Source organism: Panthera uncia (genome assembly GCF_023721935.1).
Source record: "Panthera uncia isolate 11264 chromosome A3 unlocalized genomic scaffold, Puncia_PCG_1.0 HiC_scaffold_12, whole genome shotgun sequence".
NCBI lineage: Eukaryota > Metazoa > Chordata > Mammalia > Carnivora > Felidae > Panthera > Panthera uncia.
Genome location: NW_026057579.1, coordinates 35,371,024 through 35,393,898, shown reverse-complemented (window position 1 = coordinate 35,393,898; position 22,875 = coordinate 35,371,024). Strand labels below are relative to the sequence as shown.

The window sequence follows — 22,875 nt, the reverse complement described above, 5'->3', positions numbered from 1 at the left end:
GGAAGGAAGGGAGGAAGGAAGGGAGAGAGGGAGGGAGGAGGACAGGAAGGAGGTAGGAGGGAAGGAAGGAAGGAAGGAAGGAAGGCAGGAGGGAGGGAGGGAGAGAGGGAGGGAGAGAGGGAGGGAGGGTTAGAAGGAAATGGGGAATCATGCAGGGCAGAGAAAATCTCAGGCAGACTTGCAGGAAGATGTGCGAGGAGGGAACCAGAAGCTTTGACCTGCCACGTGCCAGGAACTAAGCTAGTTCCGTAGGAATCTGTACACGGCTACCTGGCTAGCTGTCTGGTCCCTTAATCCTGGGAGCCCTGCCTAGTTTGCAGATAAGGAAAATGAGGCTTAAAGAGATTAAGCGAACTTGCCTAAGGTCACACAGCTCGAAAATGGGGAGCCGAGGTTTGAGGTCATGGATATTTCTGGCTCCGAGTCCAATGACATTTCTAGAAGAATTTGGAGCCAACTGAGCAGACGTATTTAAGCCGTCAGTGGTCTGCAGCGTTTAGAAATGTCTCCATCCGGCACATAGACCCTGACGGGAGAGCCTTCTGCACACCAGCAATTATGACTTCAACTCCATGCTGCTTCGACTACAGTAGCTAATTAGATCAAGACAGAAATCCTGACACAAACCATAGTTCAAACCAGCTAATTAGATTAAGATCAATATAAAATCTTCTTCAGACAAAGGAGCAATTGGACATTTCTGGCAGATGTATCTGCAGGTTGAGTCAATAAGATAAGGACACAAAACACATGTTAAAGAGTGTTAGTGTGCCAGAACCCTGTCTCCTATCTCTCTAATGAAGTGAGCCATACGAGTTCCTCGGGAGATGGGAGCCAATTAAAGTAGCAGGGAGGGGCTCCTGGGTGACTCGGTCGCTAAGCCTCCGACTTCGGCTCAGGTCGTGATCTCAAGGTTCATGGGTTCGAGCCCCACGTCGGGTTCTGTGCTAACAGCTCGGAGCCTGGAGCCCGCTTCAAGTTCTGTGTCTCCCTCTCTCTCTGCCCTTCACCCGCTCATGTTCTCCGTCTCCCTCTCTCAAAAATGTATAAACATTAAAAAAAAGAAATTTTTTAAATAAGCAGGAAAAGCATTGGCTGCAACAGTTAGAAAGCAGGGGTCCTGTTATGCGACCTTTGGCCCCCAGATTTCTTACATCTAAATGGGGTTTAAGACTACCAAATGGTTCACAAATCTTTCCTCAAGACATAGAAGCTCGTGGTCAGTGTCACATACACCATATTCTTTGATCCCACGTTGATGCTCATTCACCCCTGGATCTTAACACTCCTGAGTCCCAGAGCCCTCTCCTGTGAGACCCCGGTTTCAGATTAGTGGTTTGTAAACTTCAAGGATCATAATTTGTTCTGAAATTCTGCTATGGAATTGACCCCTGGGGTGAGAGATCGCATTCCCACAACACGTAACTTCAGAGCGTTCACTGCCCTTCACGTGCCCTCTCCCTGGGCAGGCGCCCGCCGTGGAGCAGGGTTCCGCGAAGCCGGTTAGTTCCCAGGCCGCTCAGGTGATCTCACGCAGCATATCTCTCCTAAGGGGAGAGTTCTTCGATCTTATTTGACTCTTCACTCTTAAGAAAACTATCAAATAAAAAGAAGCAAGGCAAAAATGAAGTACTTAAATCATGTGCAAAAAAACAAAAACAAAAACAAAAACCGTATAATTGACTTAAAGTCATAATTTTGTTCAGATTTTTTCCCCAATCTGTAACTCCGAACCTAGCCAAAGAAAATAGTAGATAAGGTATTGTGAACAGACTTACAAAACGGAGATGGGAACTGGGTAGATTTACAATATTATAAAAGTTCCTTTTCCTTTCAGTCTTCCCGAACGGCTTTGTTGATGGAAATAGACCCCAAACCAGGAACAAAATCCTCGCAGGTGAGCACAGCTGGAAAGCTTCCGTGAGGTCAGCTTGGGAAACCCATGCTCAGAAAGCCAACATGGAAGGTGGTGGCCACCGTGTTAATTAAGGGATGGCTTAGTGAAGACAAGGTCACGTCCATTCACACTCCACCTGCTCCAGACGTACTTCCTACCACCCGCCGCCCTTGGCTGGGTAGGGGAGGCCCACGTCGGGAGTTGGAAGATGAGGGCCCCAGTTCATTAATCCAGGGACCAACCAAGCAGGAGCCGGGTGGTCAGGCGGGGTTTCAGACCCAGGAAAGATCAAGTACTGACCAACGATGGTCAGAGCAGGAGCTGCAGAGATCAGGGTCCTGAACGAGAAGGGGACAGCAGAGGAGGAAGAGTAGGACAGGTACGCCAGCAAGAGCCACAGTACCCTCGGTGAACAGCCCCAGGAGGAGGTCCAGAGCCTGCTGCTGAAGAGCAGGATGCCTGGTGAGGACGGGACTGGTATGTCAGACACACTGAGTGATCAAGGGTATCCAGTGTGGGGGGGGGGGGGGCGGTTGGCGATCAGGTTTAGTTCATCTGGATCATCTCAACACCATACGCTAGATCTCGGGTGATCTTCCCCAGTGGCCTGACACGGACTATCTCACACATCTTTTGGCGAGGTCATATTTTTAACCAAGACAGGTGCGAACCAGATGGGTTGCCCCCAGGCCTTCACTAAACGCAAGCCCGCTGAGCCCTTGCATTTCCAGTTACCCCACAAGACGCGGGTGGCCCCGAGCACAATGATGCCGCAAATTCAGCTTCTACGAGAATCCATTCGGGGGCAGAAACATTACACGGTGATCGGCCACCTACAGCGGAAGGAAATTACTAAAACGATATATATGATGTCCCTTTTAACCTCTGATTAATCTCCCCTTCTAAAGCTCATCCTTGAATGCAAGTGTTCTGGTAATCTTCTGCTCTTTTCTAGCAATCTCTGCCGGCCAGATACATCCCAGCGGGTTAAACGCTAGCAGGCTCTCATCCACAACCAAAGACAGAGGGACGTTGTATCCTGCCACGAGCATACAGAAGGTTGAAATCAACCTCATATTTACAGATGAACGAGAAATAACCACAGGGGCTATCGCTCAAGAGAGTTTAATCCTCCGAACCTGGGTTCACTGAATGAAACCACCATGATGTCGCTGAAATGCAGCTGAGTATAAGCGGTTCCTACCGTTGCCAGAAGTTTCTGGGGCGATGTGGCGCCACCTGAGGGGCCCCCAGGCCTTCCATTTCAAAACGAGGAGTCTCGAGCCTCAACGGATGGCTCCAGTTTGCCATAACTAGAATGTTCCAACACGGATTCCAGTCCCTCTGATTCCCGAGTCCAAATCTCTCCCGGACCCCCCCCCCCCCCCGGGCTGCCTCTCGTACTGAGCTCAGGAATACTGCCTCAGTGACACGTCTGGGACCATGTCTGGGGCCGGGTGAGGACCAGACACGGGCCACGGTCTGGTGGAAGGGGAAGCCCCAGGAGATTGGCTGCCATCGCCGAGCTGGCTCCGTGCCCGCCGTCCATCCAGCCTGCAGACGACATCAGTAGGCATCCCTGCTCCCCTTTTGTTACATAGGAGACCACGGCTTGAAAAAACAAGCTAGCATTTTCGGGAAAGGTACAGCTGGGATTAGGACGCAGTCAAACCTAACACCAAAGTCCTGGGCTAGTTCCCTCCTGTATTTGTTTTTTTACGTTTAAATGCGCTTAATGGTTTATGGCACTTCGATAAATACCAAATGCGGAAACTCAGGGTTTTGTTTTTTTTTTTTTTTTTTAATTTATGAAGTTGAGGTATTTTCCACACTTACACCAGAGAGTGTTGTTGACTATAAATGAACCATCGCTCAAGTAGCTTAATCCGAATGGGAAATTAAAACGGCTGGTAATGTAGAGATTGCTTTCTTGAGACAGGATCGCGTTCCTGACAGCACACACTCCAGTTTCCAGGCTGGTAAATCCAATCGTTTCACTGTCGAATATTCTAGCTCTCCCATAATAAATGCTCATTCTGTTTCCATATGCTGGACAGATGACTGGCAAATTTACCCATTTTAGAAATCTTAGATTAATCCACGTTAATTTAATTTGTTGCATTTAACTCCTGAAATTCTGTGACAAATGCAGCCCAGTATCACAGACATAAAAGTCGAAGCTCAATGAGATTGGACAACTGGACAGAGGTCACACAGCCAGGATGGGGCAAAGCCAGGACCCCAGCCCTGCTGTGTCCAGCTTGTGCAACCAGGTTGGCTCTATAAAGAGATTTTTTAAAAGCAGTCTGAGGCCCCCATTTTCCTTTCATCTTTTCTGCCCCCGTCCTCTATATCTGATTATTAATTTGCAGTATTCTACAGTCACAAATAAACTGTTTTATGCTGAAGTCACCAATTAACTTTGATTGTTTTATTGGTGCCAGGGAGAGAAAGGTTCTCATCTGCCCCATCTGTCATAAAACTCTTGCTTAAAAAGGGCTTGGTAGAGACATCATCCTCCAACACAGAGATAAAAGGAAGATTTAAAATGCATGATGTGAATCTATCCTAGAGGCTAATCGCACGCAATGAGGAGGGAGAGGAGCCTGGTCCGTTGGTGTTATCAGCTATGTATTATCCCTCTCATCTATTTATCGTCAGGGCTATCATTAGGAAGATTAAAAACCAGTGTCTACAAATAGTCCTGAAATTTTTGTCTTTCATTAGTGGCTTATTATTATTATTATTCAAGACCTCCTTTTTTCCAGCAAAGACAACGATTTCTTAGTCTACACCAGGATGCAATCCAGAGAGAATTCATCAGGGCTCAGGAAATATTAAATGTTATTTCCAACCACTGCATCGTACTGTCAGGGGCCATCTTTGATAATAATGGCCTTAATTTATAGAAATATAAATAATCCAACAGTGACACCAAGAATCTATGATCGTATAAATCTGTCACAGATCATTACAAATGAACATAGTTAAATGAAACTGAACTATAAATATATCCACGCCTCAGCTTGTGATGGCAAAAAGTTTACCAAAAAGAGACCAAGAACCACAGTTGCAATGAAAATGGAAGCATCCTTAGTCAACAGAGGACTTTCACCTTGAAACATAATCCAGTTTTGCATTTTATTCTTTTGAAATCTTAAGGTACAATGAACGTGGTTTTGTTTCGTTTCGTTTTTGTTGTCGTTGTTAAAAGGAAGCAGATGTCATGCAGGGTAGAGTCTCAGACAATCCCCATGCATGCTAATGTATGCACCCTTTTATAACATAAGTAGCAATAACACCTTATATTATGCTTGTGATGCTCACTGAAGTAACTAGATTTATGATTTTATAAAGAATCCCATGCTGTAGTGTTGTTGGCTTAGGTGGGTAATGTTATTTTTTTCCCCCTTTTAAAAACTACATGTATTTGCTGTTTGAAATTAATGAAATCCACTTCCAGGAATGTTCTCTTTATATAAGAAAAGTCATCTGCCTACGGCAGCTGAACAGAGACGTCTTTGTAATTTTTTTCTCTTTTTAAAATTTCACTTTATTGATCACTCTAAGAAAATGCTGAAATTGCCTCATAGAGTAGCAGGGAGAACACATATATAGAACTTTAATTCAGAAGATAAGCTGGACTGATCCTTTCGCATATTCATATGAAACACAGCTTATTAGAAACACTTTCAATGTAAACAAAGAGGCTCAAGAACACAAAACGCACAGAAAGATCATTGTTGCTGAAGGAACATGACATTTTCTTTTCGTTATGGAATTGCAGTCTGAGCTGGAAGAGGGCAGCATCTCCACAAAGTTTTAATTGTTTTTAATGTTTATTTTTGAGAGAGAGAGAGAGAGCACGAGCAGGCGAGGGGCAGAGAGAGAGGGAGCCGCGGAATCCAAAACAGCTTCAGGTTCTGAGCTGTCAGCATGGAGCCCGACGCGGGGCTCGAACCCACCAACCATGAGATCATGACCTGAGCTGAAGCTCAACCGACTGAGCCACCCAGGTGCCCCGCCTCCACCAAGTTTTAAATGTTGCCTTGCAGATATGTAATGTGGAAATTTTTTATTCGACATCCATTACAAAAGTACAAGGTTTTTAAAAATTAGAACTTAGGTTCTGATTTTACCAAGATACAAGGTGAGATCCAGGATCTAGAGGTCCATGTGCCCAGACAAACGACAGCAGGTAGGGTCACAATGAATGACACCATTACGGAGCATTATTTAGAGCTTTTCGATCAAAACCCATCGTTAACTAGTAGTAGGATGAAATTTTATTAACACTGTGTGGTTGGAGGAGGTTTGGGGAAGAGCTTTAAATCCATTTAAAGAAATGTAAATATGTTAGAATCCCAAATCATCACGAGCAATTCTCAAGTGGCTACCAGCTCAGTGTGTGTGTGTGTGTGTGTGTGTGTGTGTGTGTTCTGAATCCCCACACAGGTGTAACTCAGGATCTAAGTCAAGGCCGCGCTTCAGGTCTGTTTGAGGGAAAGGAGTCCCTTCTTTGGGGCTAAGCCACCGGCCATCCTGAGTCCTTGGCCATGAACACGAAGGCCCAGAGCCACAAAGCGCATCAGCCAACGCCTGGGCTAGCAGCTGCCCCACAAAGCTGTGGAACCAATTTCCTTTCTCACCATCGTTTGTGTCCTTGGCCGCGGCCACCACATTGGGAACGTGAGCATTCCGTTTGCCCTTGGCCTCTGTTTGTCACCACCTACTTTGCAAATATTGTAGCTCCCCCAGAAGTGATCTTTCTCACACATTCACTGTTTCTTCATTTTGTGCCCCTGTTATTGGCTTTCGCTCGGCATCTTTCTGTTTGCCTCAGGGGAACAGCTCTTCCCGTCACCTCTCAGTGTCCTTCCCTGTGTTATGGTAGTCGGCTAAGGGGACGCATGTCATGGCTAATGAGGTAGAACGTGGCGAATAAAGCACTAGAATTCAACGCCTGGTTCTGACCCAGCTCCACAACTCACTGGTTATTGACCATGAGCCACAGACGCAAATTTCCTGCCTCTCCATGTCTTCATTTCTAAACTCTGCATGTCAATGTCTGCTGTCTCCTCCTCTCTATGCCCTCACGTGTCCCAGGCCATCCTGCCCCAGGCTCCTGGTAGGACTCGGCAGGTCAGAGAGCATGCCTTTGTTTCTCCTTGGGATCCTGACTGGCCGACGGTACTAATGTGTCCTCGATACGGGTTTAAAAGTGAACCTGATCACCGGGAGAGCCCGAGTGCTCAGAACCAGAGGCGTGAAGCTCAGGAAGGACCTCTTTGTGCCTCAGCACGGCCCCCGACATCTCCACAAATGCCCTCATTCGATGCCGTCAGCAGAATAATGCCCCGCCACCAACAGCAAAGATGCCCACGTCCCAATCCCCAGATCTTGTGAATGTGTTATGCGATGCGGCAAAGCAGAGTGAGGGTCGCAGACGGAATCAAGACACACATCGGCTCTCCGGTAAAAGGGACGTTTATCCTGGATTCTCCAGATAAGCCCGCTGTAACCACCAAGGTCCTTCCCAGCGGAAGGGGAGAGAGAAGACGAGTTAGAGGAGGACGCGGCCACTGAAGGAAGGCATAGAAAGTACATCCTGGTTGGCTTTGACGATGGAAGAAGGGCCACCAGGCCAGGAACGTGGGAGGCTTCTGGCAGCCACAGAAAGCGAGGAAACGGATTCTTCTCTAGAGCTCCGGGAAGGAGCACAGCGGGCTGACCCACGGATTGTACCCAGTGAGACTGGTGTCATATTTCCACCCCACAGAACTTTAAGCGAATACATTTGTGTTGTTGAAGTTGCTAAATGCTGAGTGATCTGTCACAGCAGCAGTAGGACATACACAGTAGAAGGTGTGAGAAGCCACCATTCCCACTTCATTCCCTGAAAATCTGTTTAACCTGAACTTGGGACCACCTCGACTGAATTCTGAGTCCGAGCCAGAAGATGGATAAGGAGTTTGAGTAAACATAAAAAGTGATGACACTTTTCCAGAATGCTCCTCTGCTCTTTCAAAGATTTTCGGAGTATTGGCCTCATTAGGAAAATGCTGGAAGTAGCAATCCCCAATTCCCACGTTTGCCTTTGGTAGCTTTTTCTGTCCATCAGTAAAAGGACCACCGTGACCGTCCTGGGGAAGGCAGCTCCTGGGGCCTAACAGCCAAGGCTCCATTCGTCCTCTGTCTGCTAATTACAAATATGCGCACAGAGCTAAATAATTCATCTCTGTCCTACCTCTGTACATGTTCCAAATTTTGTACAGTATTTCCTGCCCGTGTTTTGCAGTCCTCTAGGCATGCATTCCGCAGGTTTAATTCAGCTCATAAATCAATCTCTTTGGTCCTTTCATCCCATATTCTTCTCTAAGCCCCCTCCAATCTGTCAACAGACTTTGTGGCACCGAGGCACCCCTCTCTGGATCTGTCACACCAGCACCGCGAAAGGAAAAGCTCTACTAAAGGGACCACTTCTCCCTTTAATGAAGAAACAAATGGCAGCCGTGGACGTGCCTGGGCGTTTCAGGTGCGGGGTAGGTTTTCAGAGATCGCCCTGCTCTACAATTGTACTTCGTTCAACCATCCATCCGTTCATTCATTCTTTCACCTGTGCAGTTGTCAAATGCACTTGGAACCCTGTGCCAGACAAAGCAGTGAATGAGACAGACACGGATTCCGTGCTGACAGATCTTATATTTCACTGGGAAACAGATAATTAACTAATACAAAAATAAATCAAGAAGATAATCTCTTATGTTGACAAATGAAATCAATGAAAACGGAACAAGTGGTGGGGGCGGGGGGAGGGGGACTGGATACACCAGAGAGAGAGGTCAACTGAGCCTTCTTGGCAATGGACACTTGCGATCTGAGAGCTGAAAGAAAAAGGACATGCAGACTTGCTGGGCCGGGAGGGCCTTTCTGACGAGTATGTCCTGTAGAGAGTCAAGGAGGCTGTGCAGGAGGCCAGGAGGGAGGTAGAGGGTGGCCAGGAAGGCAGAAGGCAGAGTCCACAGACCGTGAAGAACGATTTAGCTTTGGTTCTGATTGCAATGGGAAGCCGACGGAGGGCTCGGACAGAAGTACACTTCTCTGTATTTGAGAAAAGATTATTTCACGTAACACGTTCCTGAAGGTAGGGTCCAGAGCGTCGGAAGTGAGGAAGAGTGGAAACAATGAAAACAAGGACACCAGTTACTATGCTGTTGCACTCATTGGACAAGAGGTGAGAGCGGCTTGGCCGGGACCCTGGCAGGAGACACAGAGCGATGGGTTTTTGACGTGGGATTCATTTTGATGGTGGAACAGCAGAAATGGCTTGGGCCTAGAGATCACAGTGGAAAAAGAGAATCTCTAAGGGTAACTGCCAAGTCTGGGGCCCGGGAAACTTGGAGACTCACAGGGAGGTGGAGGTCGGAGCCTGGAGCTCAGAGAGATGGCTGCAGATGTAAATGCGGGGCCTTCCGTGCAGAACTAACTCCCTTCCAGTTGAGGCTGCAGACCCGCATGAGGTCACCAGAAAGTAGGAGAGAGAGGAAGCTACGGGGCCAAGCTGAATGACTTCATCCTTTAGGGACGGGGGAAGGAGGGTGGGATGGCAAAGGAGACAGAGAAGAGCTTCCAGGGAAGGAAAAGGACAAGTAGGACAGTCCGAACACTGAAAACATTCCACTGAAAAAAGAACACCACCAGAGTGAGTTAGCAGGGTTTGGAGAGTTGCAGGCCTTTGGAGCTCAGTTCTGGAGCTGCGACCACTCGTCCATCGACAACATCCCAGGCTGGGATCCTTCTCAGCTCAAAGTCTTTCCAGAGTCTCCTTTTAAAAGGATTTTATTCTGGGACGCCTGAGTGGCTCAGTCAGTTCAGCATCCGACTTTGGCTCAGGTCACCATCTCACGGTTCATGGGTTCGAGCCCCGCGTCGGGCTCTGTGCTGACGGCTCGGAGCCTGGAGCCTGTTTCGGATCCTGTGTCTCCCTCTCTCTCTGCCCCTCCCCTGCTCACGCTCTGTCTCTCTCTGTCTCTCAAAAATGAATAAACGTTAACATAAATAAATAAATAAATAAATAAATAAGAGAGGATTTTATTCTGAATCAATAACAGTGGCAGGTTCTTTCAATGTCTGTGAATGAGCTCGGTTTTATCCACTGAAGAAAAAACACTAAGCTCTCGTTCTATTCCTGGCTACAGCTGGAGTCACAGTATCTAGCCAGCAGGGCAGCTCCGAGAGGCCAGGACCAACCTGGGTGCAGGCTTGCACGATGCCCTTTTCCTAGGGACACCAAAGAGCTGCTCGCCAGGCAGGCAATGTGACACCCCACACCTTCTCAGAGGCGGATGTACTTGTTCAGGACATCTGTCACTTCCAAGGATCTCCTTCCCCCTTGTACAATACTTCCTACTATTCCCCCAATTTCAAGACCCTCCCCACATTCCTCATCAGGATTGTGGTAGGAGGGATTTGGCAACTTGATGCTCATCTAGAGTCTTTTTAATGTTTATTCATATTTGAGTGGAGGGTGGGGCAGGGGCAGAGAGAGCGCGAGACACAGAATCAGAAGCAGGCTCCAGGCTCCGAGCTGTCAGCACAGAGCCCGACGTGGGGCTCGAACCCACGATCTCGAACCGTGAGATCATGACCTGAGCCAAAGTCGGGTGCTTAACCGACTGAGCCACCCAGGCGTCCCTTGATGCTCTGAAGTCCTTTCCATATTCTGCTTGTGGACTGTTCGACTTCCCCTATCTTCAGATCCATCCAGAAGCACAGAGGGCTCTTAGGTTTCTCGGACATCTGAGATATTGAGGGCACGGCAACAATCCTTTCCTGGGCTCACGGTAGCGTTTCATGGGGGCATAGCACCCACATAATAAGTAAAGAAGGAAAAAATAGGTCTCGAGACCACAAAGGGTACAAATAACCACCAGGTCTCATGCAATTCTCTCTCTCTCTCTCTCTCTCTCTCTCTCTCTCTCTCTCTCATATAAGTGCAACCTCATAAGCGCTGGGAACACCTTCGTGAATGTAACAAATGTAAAAGTGAAGGGAAAACATTACACGTAAACAGAAAGGCATTGCAGTGGCACTTTTTTTTAAGCATGTATTTATTTTGGGAAGAGTGCAAGCAGGGGAGGGGCAGGGAGAGGGGGACAGAGGATCCAAAGAGGGCTCTGTGCTGAGAGACCGACAGCGGCGAGCCCTACGTGGGGCTCAGACTCCAGAACCACAAGATCACGACCTGAGCTAACGTCAGGCGCTCAACCAGCTGAGCCACCCAGGCGCCCCGAGGTGGCACTTTCGAAAGCATATATTTTACAGCACTTCCGGTAAAAGTGCCAGATTCTAAACTTAGCACAGCAACAAACTCCTAGCAGCGAACGTTCCCTTTTTTTTTTTTTTTGGCTACAAAAATGTGTTTTTTAAACAAATGAAAGGAAAATAAAGTTTTCTGCAATGTCCAGCCCAGTTCACTCTGCCCTGTGCTAAAGTTGGGGTCCAGTGAGCTAGCTAATAATAAAGTATTAGGTGGCCTTCCTCCCCTCCTTTGTGTACAAAGTTGCCTCCAGGAGTTTGTGTGTGGCCACAGTGGACACGGTGTTCTGGGGACAACTTGACATAATTAATAGCACTAAAATCTCACGGTAACTCCTTTCTGTGTGCATTTATACTGTTCTTACTTTGATACTGGAACTAGCTGTCCTTTGTTTTGTAACGCTAAGTCTGCCTCTCTGGCGTCTTAAAATACGCGAAGTGCAAACGAGCACGTGTGTTTCTAAGTAGATGGATTTGAATTAGCAAGTCCAGGTGATATTTGAGGTCCTTCAAGAACCCCCACAAAATTCAGCCAAGAAAATGGGAAGACCCAGCTGGCTTTATTGAGCGATTCCTGAACCAGGCAGCACGGCATCCAGTAAGAAGAGAGAGGCCCCAGCAGCCGCACAGGGGCAGGTGTTCATAGGCAGGACGACAGGGCAAGGAGCGACCGGCAGAAGAAAAGGAAGGCTTGTTTCAGGCCAGGTCGTGTTCTTTTCGGGGGGAAAGAACAGCAGGGTTTTGATCCCGCAGATGGCCTTCCCAGAGCTGGCCAGGACACTTCAGAAGGACTTCTGACATCTGGCTTGCCAGCAGGAACCTTTGTTCTGCACGTGATGGAAGAGCCGTTTAAAAATAGGGGCACCTGGGCGGTTCAGTTGGTTAAGCATCCAACTCTCGGTTTCGGCTCAGGTCATGGTCCAGGGGTTCGTGAGTTCGAGCTCCGCTTAGGACCCTGTGCTGATAGGGATTCTCTCCCCACCCCCCTTCTCTGTCTCTCTCAAAATACATAAATAAACTTAAAAAGGAAAAGAAAAAATGGGTGATGTCGGGGTGCCCAGGTGTCTCAGTCAGTTGAGCATCGAACTTTGGGTCAGGTCACAATCTCACAGTTCATGGGTTCGAATCCCATATCAGGCTCTGGGCTGGCAGCACAGAGCCTGCTTGGGATTCTCTCACTCGCTCTCTCTCCCCCTGCCCCAAAATAAATAAAACATTTAAAAAAATAAAAATGGATGACGTTGAGAAGGGCAAGAAGATTCCTTTTGGTAGCGTGCCCGGCGCCATGCTGTCGAAAAGAGAGGCAAGGCAAGAACAAGACTGTTATCAAATCTCTGTGGTCTGTTTGGGTGAAAGAGAGGCCGGGCCCCTGGATTTTCTTACATGGCCGCCAACAAGAACAAAGGCCTCACCTGGGGGAGGGGAGACACCGATGGAGCATTTGGAGTATCCCAAGAAATGCACCCGCAGAACAAAACCATCTTCGTTGGCTTTAAGAAGACCGGGGGAAAGGCAGGCTTGATAGCTTATCCCAAAAGGCAACTAAGGAGCAACAGTCAGCCACTGCCTTATTTATTTACGAGCAAAAATGCCTCATGACCGTTTTTGACGTGTGCCGTATTTCAATGGCTCCCGTACACCGGAATTCAGATCACAAATGGCAGGTAGAATATTTCTCATGGACAGTGCTGATTTAAATCAGATTGGCTCATGGCTAAATGCATGCGCCCAGCGTTTAGAACTTGACAGGAATTCTGGTTCCCAAGTGCCATCACTGATTTCCCCTTCTGAAGACACGATTGGAATCAATTAGCAATGTGAGCTTTTCACAGACATGGTGAATGCCATCTCTGAATGTGTAGGAGATTGCGTTTATATTTAGGTTTATCGAACGGGTCATATGAATATGTTTAAATACCGAAGAAATCTCTTCACTGTCTCATAGAACAGCAACACCCAGCTGTGTTTCAAGTCATGTTGCAAGAGCTGAAGATAAGCTACAAGGTCCACGGTATCTTTTTGGTCTCAACTATGTCAGTTTAATTAAAATCCCCTGCACTGCGCTTTCAACAATAGCCAAATTATGGAAAGAGCCTAAATGTCTACCAACTGACGAATGGATAAAGAAGATGTGGTTTATATATACAATGGAATACTACCTGGCAAGGAGAGAGAATAAAATCTGGCCATTTGCAGCAACGTGGATGGAATTGGAGGGTATTATGCTGAGTGAAATCAGTCAGAGTAGGACAGATATCATGTGTTTTCACTTATATGTGCATCTTGAGAAACTTAACAGAAGACCATGGGGGAAGGGGGGGGAATAGTTACAAACAGGGAGGGAGGGAGGCAAACCACAAGGGACCCTTAAATACAAAGAACAAACTGAAGGTGGGGGACTGGGTGGGGGAGAGGGGAAAATGGGTGATGGTCATTGAGGAGGGCACTTGTTGGGATGAGCATTGGGTGTTGTATGGAAGCCCATTTGACAATAAATTATATTCATAAAAAAATAATAAAGTAAAAAGTAAGTTAAAAAAGTAAAATAAAATTCCCTGCACCTAAAATGTTGCCCTTTGCTTAATGAAAGGATTTTAGTGTGGTTTACATATGATATTAAATAAAGAGTATGTAACCCTTCTCGCATTTTATAGATGATCCAGAAGGTCAGATGCTTTCAAAGTTCAGTGTGACAAGATACTGTAGCCAACCTGGCTTGTGATTTCTTTAGTAAGCCAGACTCAAGTTACCATTCAGGGCTGTCTTCTCAACGGCTCTTCAAAACTACAACTGTAGAATTACCACGTATGTATGATTAGAGATGGAGAGATGGTGTTCTCGCCAACTCATTGGAAATAGAGGAGACGTAGCATCACCACAGATGTGTAAATTACGTGATAACGCCTAAGATAATTGAAAACAAAATCACAGATAAAAAAAATAAACGGTCACGATTCTGCGAGAGACCGAAACAGTAAATCAGGTCTTGGTTTCATTTCACGGTGGCAAATCACCCTATTTTGCAAGCGTTTTTCTCTTTTTTAAAAATATTTATTTACTTTTGAGAGAGCAAAAGCGGGGCAGGGGCAGAGAGAGGGGGACAGAGGATCCAAAGCCGCGTCTGTGCTGACAGGCTGTCCTCGCAAAGCCTGACGAGGGGCTCGAACTCATGAAGCGTGAGATCACGACCAGAGCCGGAGTCGGACGCTCAACTGACGGGGCCATCCAGGGGCCCCTTGTTTCTTTTTTAACAGAGGATGGTATTTTAATCCTCGCCGTGAGAAAAAGAAGCAAGAGAAGGGGGAAAAGAGCACGAGGGAATGTTGCTATCAATCCCTTTTAGAGGTGTCCAAAAATCTCCATAATGTGCTCAGAACTAATGACTTGATATAATTAGCTTCATAAATACTGTAAACACAAAGACAAATTATCCTGTAGGCCAGAGTATTATTCCACACTCCTTCAGTAGCACATGTCTGACACCATCCAAACTCACTTGAACACAACGAGGAATTTGTTCACTCCTACATAGTGAGTGAGAACCGTGGGGCTGACTTCACAGAGTCCAGAGACTCGAATGCTGACTCTGTCCGAATTCTGTCTGTCTCTCAGCTTTGGTTCCTTCACGGGGTGACATTATTTCATCTCAATGTCCACAGTCTTCCTCCGGGTGTCAGGGGACCGTGAGGTATGACCTCAGGAAAACACAGGTTTTCATCACCTCAGCCACAGGAGGCTGGAAGGGACTGTCTTTCTCCAGAGTCCACATACGAAAGTCATGGGATTGTCTCCCGGGGGCTATGCCACTCCTGCGCCAACCACCGGGGCCAGGAGAACAGAGCACAAGGAGGGGCCGGTCCCGGATGCCCATGGAAGGGAGGAGGGGCCGCTCCTCTAGGGAAGAAGGTATTGTTTCCAGGAAAAGACGGGAAGGGATGCTGGGCAGAGGAAGACACCAGATGTCCATGGCAGACAGCTAGCGAATATATTAGCCTCTCAACAAATGCGTGTCCAATTAAGGGACAATTCCATTTTGTCACTTGGTACCAAATAAATTTTAATAGTGACAACTATCCCAGCTGAAGGACAGATACTCATCTCGACAAGCATTAATGTGAGAAGACAGTGTCCACTAGGGGCTGTTCATTGGTGGGGACAGAGGGACAGAGAGTTGAAAAGGAATCAACACTGGTATACTAGTCCTTTGTTTCCTTTTTACCCCAGACCCTCACTGTTATAATAGTTTAGATATTGTCCTTCAAAACTGATCACAGAAGTTAAGACATTACACGAGCGGCCTCATGGGCAATTTTGTTAATCAGTTCACCTCGCCGTCCAAATGGCCACCACTGCATAAAAGGCACTAGAACATGAAAACAGTTCCAGACTTCCCACATTCTCACATTATTATCTGTTAAGAATACACACACAAGTAACCAGAGAGCAAAAGAAACTCTAGAGTCACAAATGTTATCTATCTGTTTTTATTTGTTCTGGAAGCTCAGATGCGAGCCAAGTAATCAAACCGCCCTGGGCCTGGCATTGACATGTAAATGAGTCCTTGATAGGACAGCCTGCTCTGTGCTGATCTACCTGTCAATGCCTCCCGCATTTTATGTGCCCAGAGAAATCAGCGCCTAGACGCAGTTCTTATCAGCCCTGAACACATGTTAAAAGTGTACTTCCTGAAACAGGTCTGCCCAAATCCAACTTAGCAATATAGGCTAATGTACTTTACAAGTTGATTCACATGCAAACTATATTTTGAAGCGATTTATCTTCTTTTAAAGGAAATCACTGCCTTCAAGACATCTTTGTGGTCGGGAGCCTCTGATTTCTGCGTGAAAAGGTCCAACCACATACCGGAAGCAGAATTGCCCAAGCCAACGTGCACACCTAGAGATGAAGCCTCTGTGCCACCTTCTCACCACCAGACGTTCAAGTACCCCTGCTTGTGTCCTTCTCAGAGGACTGATGCTTGAAGATCTGTGTCTTAAGGTTCATCTATTAGACTAGCGATGAAGGCCAATTTGGCTCCCTGAAGGATACAGGAAGGTCTGCCAAAGGGTTCCCTGGGGCTGAGGGGCAGACAACACAGCCCTAAACTCTCCATCAAAGGTCTTCAGGCACATGACCTTGGCCCACAGGGGATGCCTTTCCTTTCCTGTCTTAGTATCGTGATAATCTAAAGGCAGCTTCTCACTGACCCATGTGGTCTCAGAGGTCCTGCGATAAAGTTACAAAGCCGACTTTTCACTGGAGTTGGTTTTCAAAACATCTGTTAAAACTGGGCAGCCTACCAGAGAACCGATCCTAGTGAAACCATGTTGAAAACCTCCTTTGAGATAAATATTTACATAGCTGCGAGATTAGGAGATTTTGAATGTTTTTTATTTTTAATTTCATATCTCACATGATGCCGACGGCTCATTGGTTTCGTTTGGGGAAATCCAACATGGCACCCGGGTACTGACCCAGGTACTGACGGGGATGAACACAGAAAGGTAAGTTTCTGAGGCCCCTGAAATGCAGCCAGGGCTCCTGCCTTTCTTCTCTCACTGTATCTCATTGAGCTTTTGACTGTATTCTTATAAAAGTCAAGCAAAGTGAAACAAAACAAAAGAAGATGTGCTATCGATTGAAACCACTGGAGGAGTTATAATATTTATAAGTAGGTCCGGGGTGGGCCGGGGATTTGTAGTCCCAACAAGTTGTCAGTGGCACTACTGGGCCCGGGGCCCTCACTGGATCGCTGTATTAGATGCATATAATTCTAATACTAATACTAATTATAAATCATCAGGAGTTGCTTGGTGGTCTTCTATTTTTTTCCCCCTTTTTTGAATTAAGACGACAACTAGCTAAGGTTTTCTAAAGTTAGGAACTCTTTGAATTGATCAGAAGAATACCCTACCGTTAATGGATATTGTTTCTTTTTTTTTTTTTTTAACGTTTATATATTTTGAGAGAGAGAGAGAGAATGAGGGAAGAGGAACTGAGAGAGAGGGAGAGAGAGAACCCCAAGCAGGCTCCGTGCTGTCAGCCCTGAGCCCAACGCAGGGCTCTGACTCACTAACCCTGAGATCAGGACCCGAGCCAGAATCAAGAGTCGGATGCTTAACCAACTGAGTCTTAACCCAGGCGCCCCTGGATATTGTTTCTAAACAGCGGGGCAAGCAGGGTGGAATACGTACACTCGTGGAGAGTGTGGCTCACCCCGGCCCCAAATCAACTCAGGCTGCAGAAAGGCAACAAGGCCCTCCGGGAACATTTCCTGCCTGCTTCCTCCCCAGTGCTGCTGCTCTGGGGAGCAGCCAGGGGTTGGAGGGCTTCCCCAAAGCCCTCCCGTGTGACAGAGGTGCACAGAAACACCTCCCTCTTCTTCCTTAGAAAGACGACGCAGAGGAGGGCACTGAAAAGCGCATGTGCGCTGGGCGCGGCTTTCCCAAGGTGGGCTGGAGTCACCTGTGTGCAGAGCTTCTCCTTGGCCAGGAGGGGGCGCTTGCTCCTCACACCCAAGTGAAGGTCAGTTCTCCGTCCCCGGGGGGGGGGGGGGGGACCGGTCGCTGGTCACTGCCCTGGTAGCTGCACTGACGTGTTTGTTATAGAGTCAGAAACAAGAACACAACATGCCAGCTGCTACGCGTTTTTGCACCCACGTTTAGAAGCACGTTTTCAGATGCCATTCACAGATTCTCCCTCCCTTCTCTGCAACTAAGGATCAAAGGTTAAAGGGCACGAGGCTGTTGCACATGTGGGGTGTGCTGTCTGGCTAGACCCACAGGCACAAGCTGTGAGGTTCTGGCCGTCGCGGGGGGTTGGGGGGGGGGGGGGGGGGGTAGTGATCGCATTTACGTCTCAAGCCTGAAGCCGCGGAAACACCAGGCGAACGTCTTCAAGGCGGTTTGAGACACGGGCCCTCAGGCGGTGCAGGCCCGGGAGAGGGGGGCGGCGGGGAGGGCCCAGGAAGGCGACTCCGGCACCCACCTCGTGCGGGGAGGAGACGGCGGGGGGGACTCCCGATCCAGGACCTCAGAACAACAGCTCACACACCCTGTACGATCGTGACGGACCCAGGATCGCCGCGTCCGCTTCCCGCGCCGCCCAGCGCACACGGCACCACGGGCCCGGCCTGCGACTGCTCCTGGGGCCCCGGGGCGAGCCCCCCCCCCCCCCCCCACGCTGCACTTGGCGTGCACGAACTTTACAGGTGCCTCTGAAGGTGCGGCGACTTCCTGTTTCCAGGGGAAATAGTTCGTTCCTTTCTCCAGTGGCTGCTGTTGTCTTTGTATCCTACCCCCATGAACTTCGGGAAGAAGCACTTGTGTTTCTGTTAAGACACATACTTGTAATTACTCAAAGTAGCGGTTATTTCAATCTGGCTATCATCACTCATAGTCATATTTTTCAGCCTTTGCATTGAACAGCCACCCCCCCCCCCAAAATCCCAGCACCACCCCCAGGAAAAGGAAAAGGTTCCCAGCCCCGAAGAGACAGAGGGAATGGATTGTGCTAACAATTGGCAAACCTCAATTTTCCTTTCTTTTAAAAAGAGATAATATGGTAATAATCACACTAATAATGAAAACATCTTCCCCCGAGTTTGCAGCGAGGGATACGAGTCCCTGCATATACAAGGCACCTTATAAAGGCTGGGTGAACGTTAACCACGGCCCGTACTATCATTGGGTCAGAATCCCAGCTCTGGTCTACCAGCCATTTAATCATGCAGTCCATTACCACCTCTTGTCCTATTTTCCCGCAAGCAAATGGCAGTCATGCTGAAATCTTTCTCGGAGCTCAGGGAAAGTCCGGCTGTTCGAGTCCACACCCCCCGCGGCTTCATATCCCATAAAGCCCGATGATTGGCGAATCGAGACGTAAAAGCCACATGGTGACTTGGAAGGCACACGGATAACACGGCCACACGGCAGCCATCGCTCCGTGTTGGATCCCTGGGTCCTGGAGTCCTAGATCTTCACACAGAAAACAGTTCGGGATAAACGTGAATTTGTGTCTGTTCTCGTCTCTTTCCAGAGAGTTGATAACCACTCCCAGAAAACCTCTTCTGAGCGGTGCATGGCTCCCCCTCTGCAGATACGCCATCTACCTAGACGAGTCTTCCTGGAGCAGGAAATGCAGGAAGGGGCAGACATGACTCAGAGTTCCAATTAAAAAAAGGAAATTTGCATTAGGCGAGCTAACTGCCTGCTTCAATTAGGAACAGGAGCCCTCTCCGCCTTCCTTCCTAAGGAGCAAGGAACATCAGGGGCGTGGGTTTGGACTTCTGCAGGGGTGTGTGTGTGTGTGTGTGTGTGTGTGTGTGTGTGTGTGTGATGGTCCTTAAGGGGGCAGGCGGGGGGAGGGGGCTCAGAGATATGGCAACATACAAAGGTTTGGGACCTGTCCACCAAGAAGATCGATGTCTCCCTTCCACCGGGCTCTCTGTGCCTCTTTAACTCTTCCTCGTCTGTTCTCTCTGAGACCCTGGCCGCCCTCACAGCTGTGACCTCTCTAAACTGTCAGCCTCAGATTAACTGATACTTCATCAATTTCGCCTGAACTACATTTGCAACCCAGTCTCAGGAGGACAGCCGAGCGCATCAAACACCATGCATTAGCCTCCCGGAGCCAGATTTTCTTCAAAACGATGGGGCATTTTCCAATATTCTTGCGGGGGCCTGAGCAACAAGCAGGGGGGTGGGGGTGGGGGGCGGCGGATTTTGCCCGCAGGGGGAAGAGCAAGAGCCTCTGATTATTCCTTGTAAATTTTTCATGAGGACATCTGCCCACGCTCCCCTCCCTGAGAGCTGCCCTCTCTCTCTGCGCTCAGGCCTCCTGATGAGGCTTGAGAAACAAGAATGATTAGGCTCCGTCCCCATTAGCCAGGAAGTGGCTGCTGGAAGCTGTGGGATTTCAGGCTGGGAGAGGGGCTGGGTCTGCTGGGGAAGGTCTTTGAAACAAAAGACCAGCCGGAGGTGGATGGCTTTTAGGTGAGTCTACAGATGGAGGCCACCCAGGGGGAGGTGGCCCAGGCAGCACAGATGGCCTGGCCCGGAGGGGGCTGCTGGCCCTGCAGACTGCCCCCGCCCCATCCAGGCGTGGGGAAACCGGGTGCCTGGCCCCACACCCCACACACCCCAGCCCGCCCTCCAGCCCCGCGTGGGGCGCACAGCCAAGTCAAAGCCAGGAGGTTTCAAGTGCAGGGATGGGGGGAGGGAAGGGCTTCCTTTTTTAAATCGTAAAATCGAACCATTCCTTTGGAAATACTAGCAGCTTACAAGCTTTAAAATCTTATCTCTTTCCATCCAGTTCAAATCGAGAGCAGGCTCCTTCTCATTAATGCATCAAATCCTGCCAATGTCCTTTTCGGGCTCCCTTTGAAGTGACATGTGCTTCAATTTATTTTTAATCTTCTAAGTGATGTCGTCAGGACTGCCGTCCCCGTGACATGAAGTTGCGTTCTTGGGGGGCCGTGGGGCCGTGGGGCGGCGGGACGCTGGCCGAGGCCACGCCACACCCGCGTGCTCTACCCGGACCCCGCAGTCGGAGAGCAGCCAACCTCCAGCGAGGCTGTGGGGGGGTCGGGGGGGGGGCGCCTCAAAGGGAGAATTCCACAGAGGAGGTAAATTCATCAAGAAATTCGCTGTGCACACCTTGGAAATGCCACCTTTTGTGCTCAGCTTGGCGGGTCCTTGGGGAGCCCTTGGCAGCCCTCCATGGAGCCACAGTGCCCCCCAGTGGTCGCGCCCGGTACTCCCTGTCTTCGCTCGCCGTCCCCGGACTGCACGGAAAACCAGCCCCTATGAGCCGCTTGCCCCGAAAATCACATCTTTAAATTGTTATCCACATGAAAGAAGGCCTGGTACTGATTCAAAGCCACCTTGATGGGGAAATCTGAGAATTCCCATAAAAGGCAGTGAGCACAGACCGGAGGAATGGTTTCTCTTGTTTTGTTTCGCTTTCTTTCCCCCCCTCCCCACCCCCCCCTCCCCAATAGCTATACTGGTGATGACATATTCCAGGGGAAAATTAAATTAAATGCATTTACTGAATTGCTTAATTAGTTCGTGGATATATACCACAATCCAATTCCAAAGATCTACACAAGTGAAACTTCACTTGGGGGGGTGGGGGGTGCGCGCTCTCCCCAACAGGAAAAAGTGGCAGAGATACCGCAGGACTCGGAGTCACAACCTCATAGGTTAAAATCGTGCCCTAACGTGGGCCGTGCGTGGTTGATGACTTTGGACTAGTCGCTTTACTGTGGGGGCTGCTGTGTTCCCACCTGTGGAATAAAATGCGTGGAGAACGTGGCTACAAATGATGACGTCGATGGCAATGAGAGTTACGACGACGAGTTTCCGGCTGAAGCTTGCCCATCTTCCTGCCGCCATCCTTCACGCTCTGCCTCTCCCGGGACGTTGGCCCTTGTCCCCTTCACAGAGCTGGAAGCCCAACTTGGGTCCTGGCCTCTGCTCCCAAGACCTCTTCCCAGCATGCCTCACTAGTGTCCAGGCTCCTCAATCTTGCTCTGGGCGCCCCTGTTCTACCGGTGGGTCTCCTCGTGTGTTTTCCTTGTTTAGCATCCCCCTAGTTCCTTAGCCACACGGTGGATGCTTAAACATCCTTGTTGCTGAATAGGTTAGTTCTCAAATCAGAAATGCTTGAATCTTTTTTTTTTTTTTAATTTTCATTTATTTTGGGAAAGACAGAGAGAAAGAGCACGCGTGTAGGGGAGGGGCAGAGAGAGAGGAGGGAGAGAGAATCCCAAGCAGGCTTCTGCCTTCTCAGGCGTAGAGCCCGATGTGGGGCTCCATCCCACAAACCATGAGATCATGACCTGTGCGGAAATCAAGATTCGGAGGCTCAACCGACTGAGCCACCCAAGTGCCCCCAGAAATGCCCGAATCTTGAGGCAGAAAGTACAAAGGCAAAATCTTTGTATCCGTACTTGAACTTCATCTCTGGCCTTATCTCTCCAAATCAATGTGAGTAATCCCAGTGTCTGTGACTTTTTTTTTTCCCCCTCATCTATAGAGAAGAGATTGTGCTAGAAAGAAAATGTTATAGTATCATTTTTTTCCAAGAAGTTTTCAACTAATCACTTACTGGAACCTTTAAAATTCTCCCTTAAGTGAGTTATTTCAGAAAAGGTTATTTAGTGAGCCCTGGAAATCAGTAGACTAAACCATGTGATATTGCTATTTTATGGCCTAAAAAATCATCAACTATGAGTAATTTCATAACATATAACCTAAAATATCTTTTCTCAGAGAATTCAGTCATACTAGTTGAATGTCTACTATGTCGGGCATCTTAGGACTGAAGCAATTGAGACAAAGGCATTGCTCGGTCTCTATGCTCTTGGATTATAGGGACTTATGAGGATTGAAAACTGTAATCCAACAGTAAGTGATCACCATCCTACCACTGCGTCGTAAAGAATTCGCTGTAATGAATGATAACTTGTCCAGTAATAGCTACCATTTATTGAGAACCAGCGATCTGCCAGCTACCATTTATTGAGAACCACGAATTTAAATTTAATGTTTTTTGATGTTTATTTATTTCTGAGAGAGAGACAGAGAGCAAGAGACAGAGAGCAAGCAGGGGAGGGGCAGAGAGAGAGGGAGACACAGAATCACAAGCAGGCTCCA

The 22,875-nt window shown here is 48.3% G+C and overlaps 1 long non-coding RNA gene and 1 other non-coding gene across 2 annotated transcripts in view; one reads left to right on the top strand and one right to left on the bottom strand.

The window, feature by feature from the left end:
• Positions 1-3,670, top strand: part of LOC125937711 (uncharacterized) — an 8,863-nt gene extending 5,193 nt beyond the window's left edge. Inside the window, exons 2-3 of the long non-coding RNA XR_007462479.1 lie at positions 1,838-1,897; positions 2,853-3,670. This is a non-coding gene — a long non-coding RNA (uncharacterized LOC125937711). The remainder of the gene's footprint in view (positions 1-1,837; positions 1,898-2,852) is intronic.
• A 6,826-nt stretch (positions 3,671-10,496) lies between these two features.
• On the bottom strand, positions 10,497-10,587 carry TRNAQ-UUG (transfer RNA glutamine (anticodon UUG)). The gene has a single exon. It is a non-coding gene; the product is annotated as a tRNA-Gln (tRNA).
• Between the last annotated feature and the right edge of the window lie 12,288 nt (positions 10,588-22,875).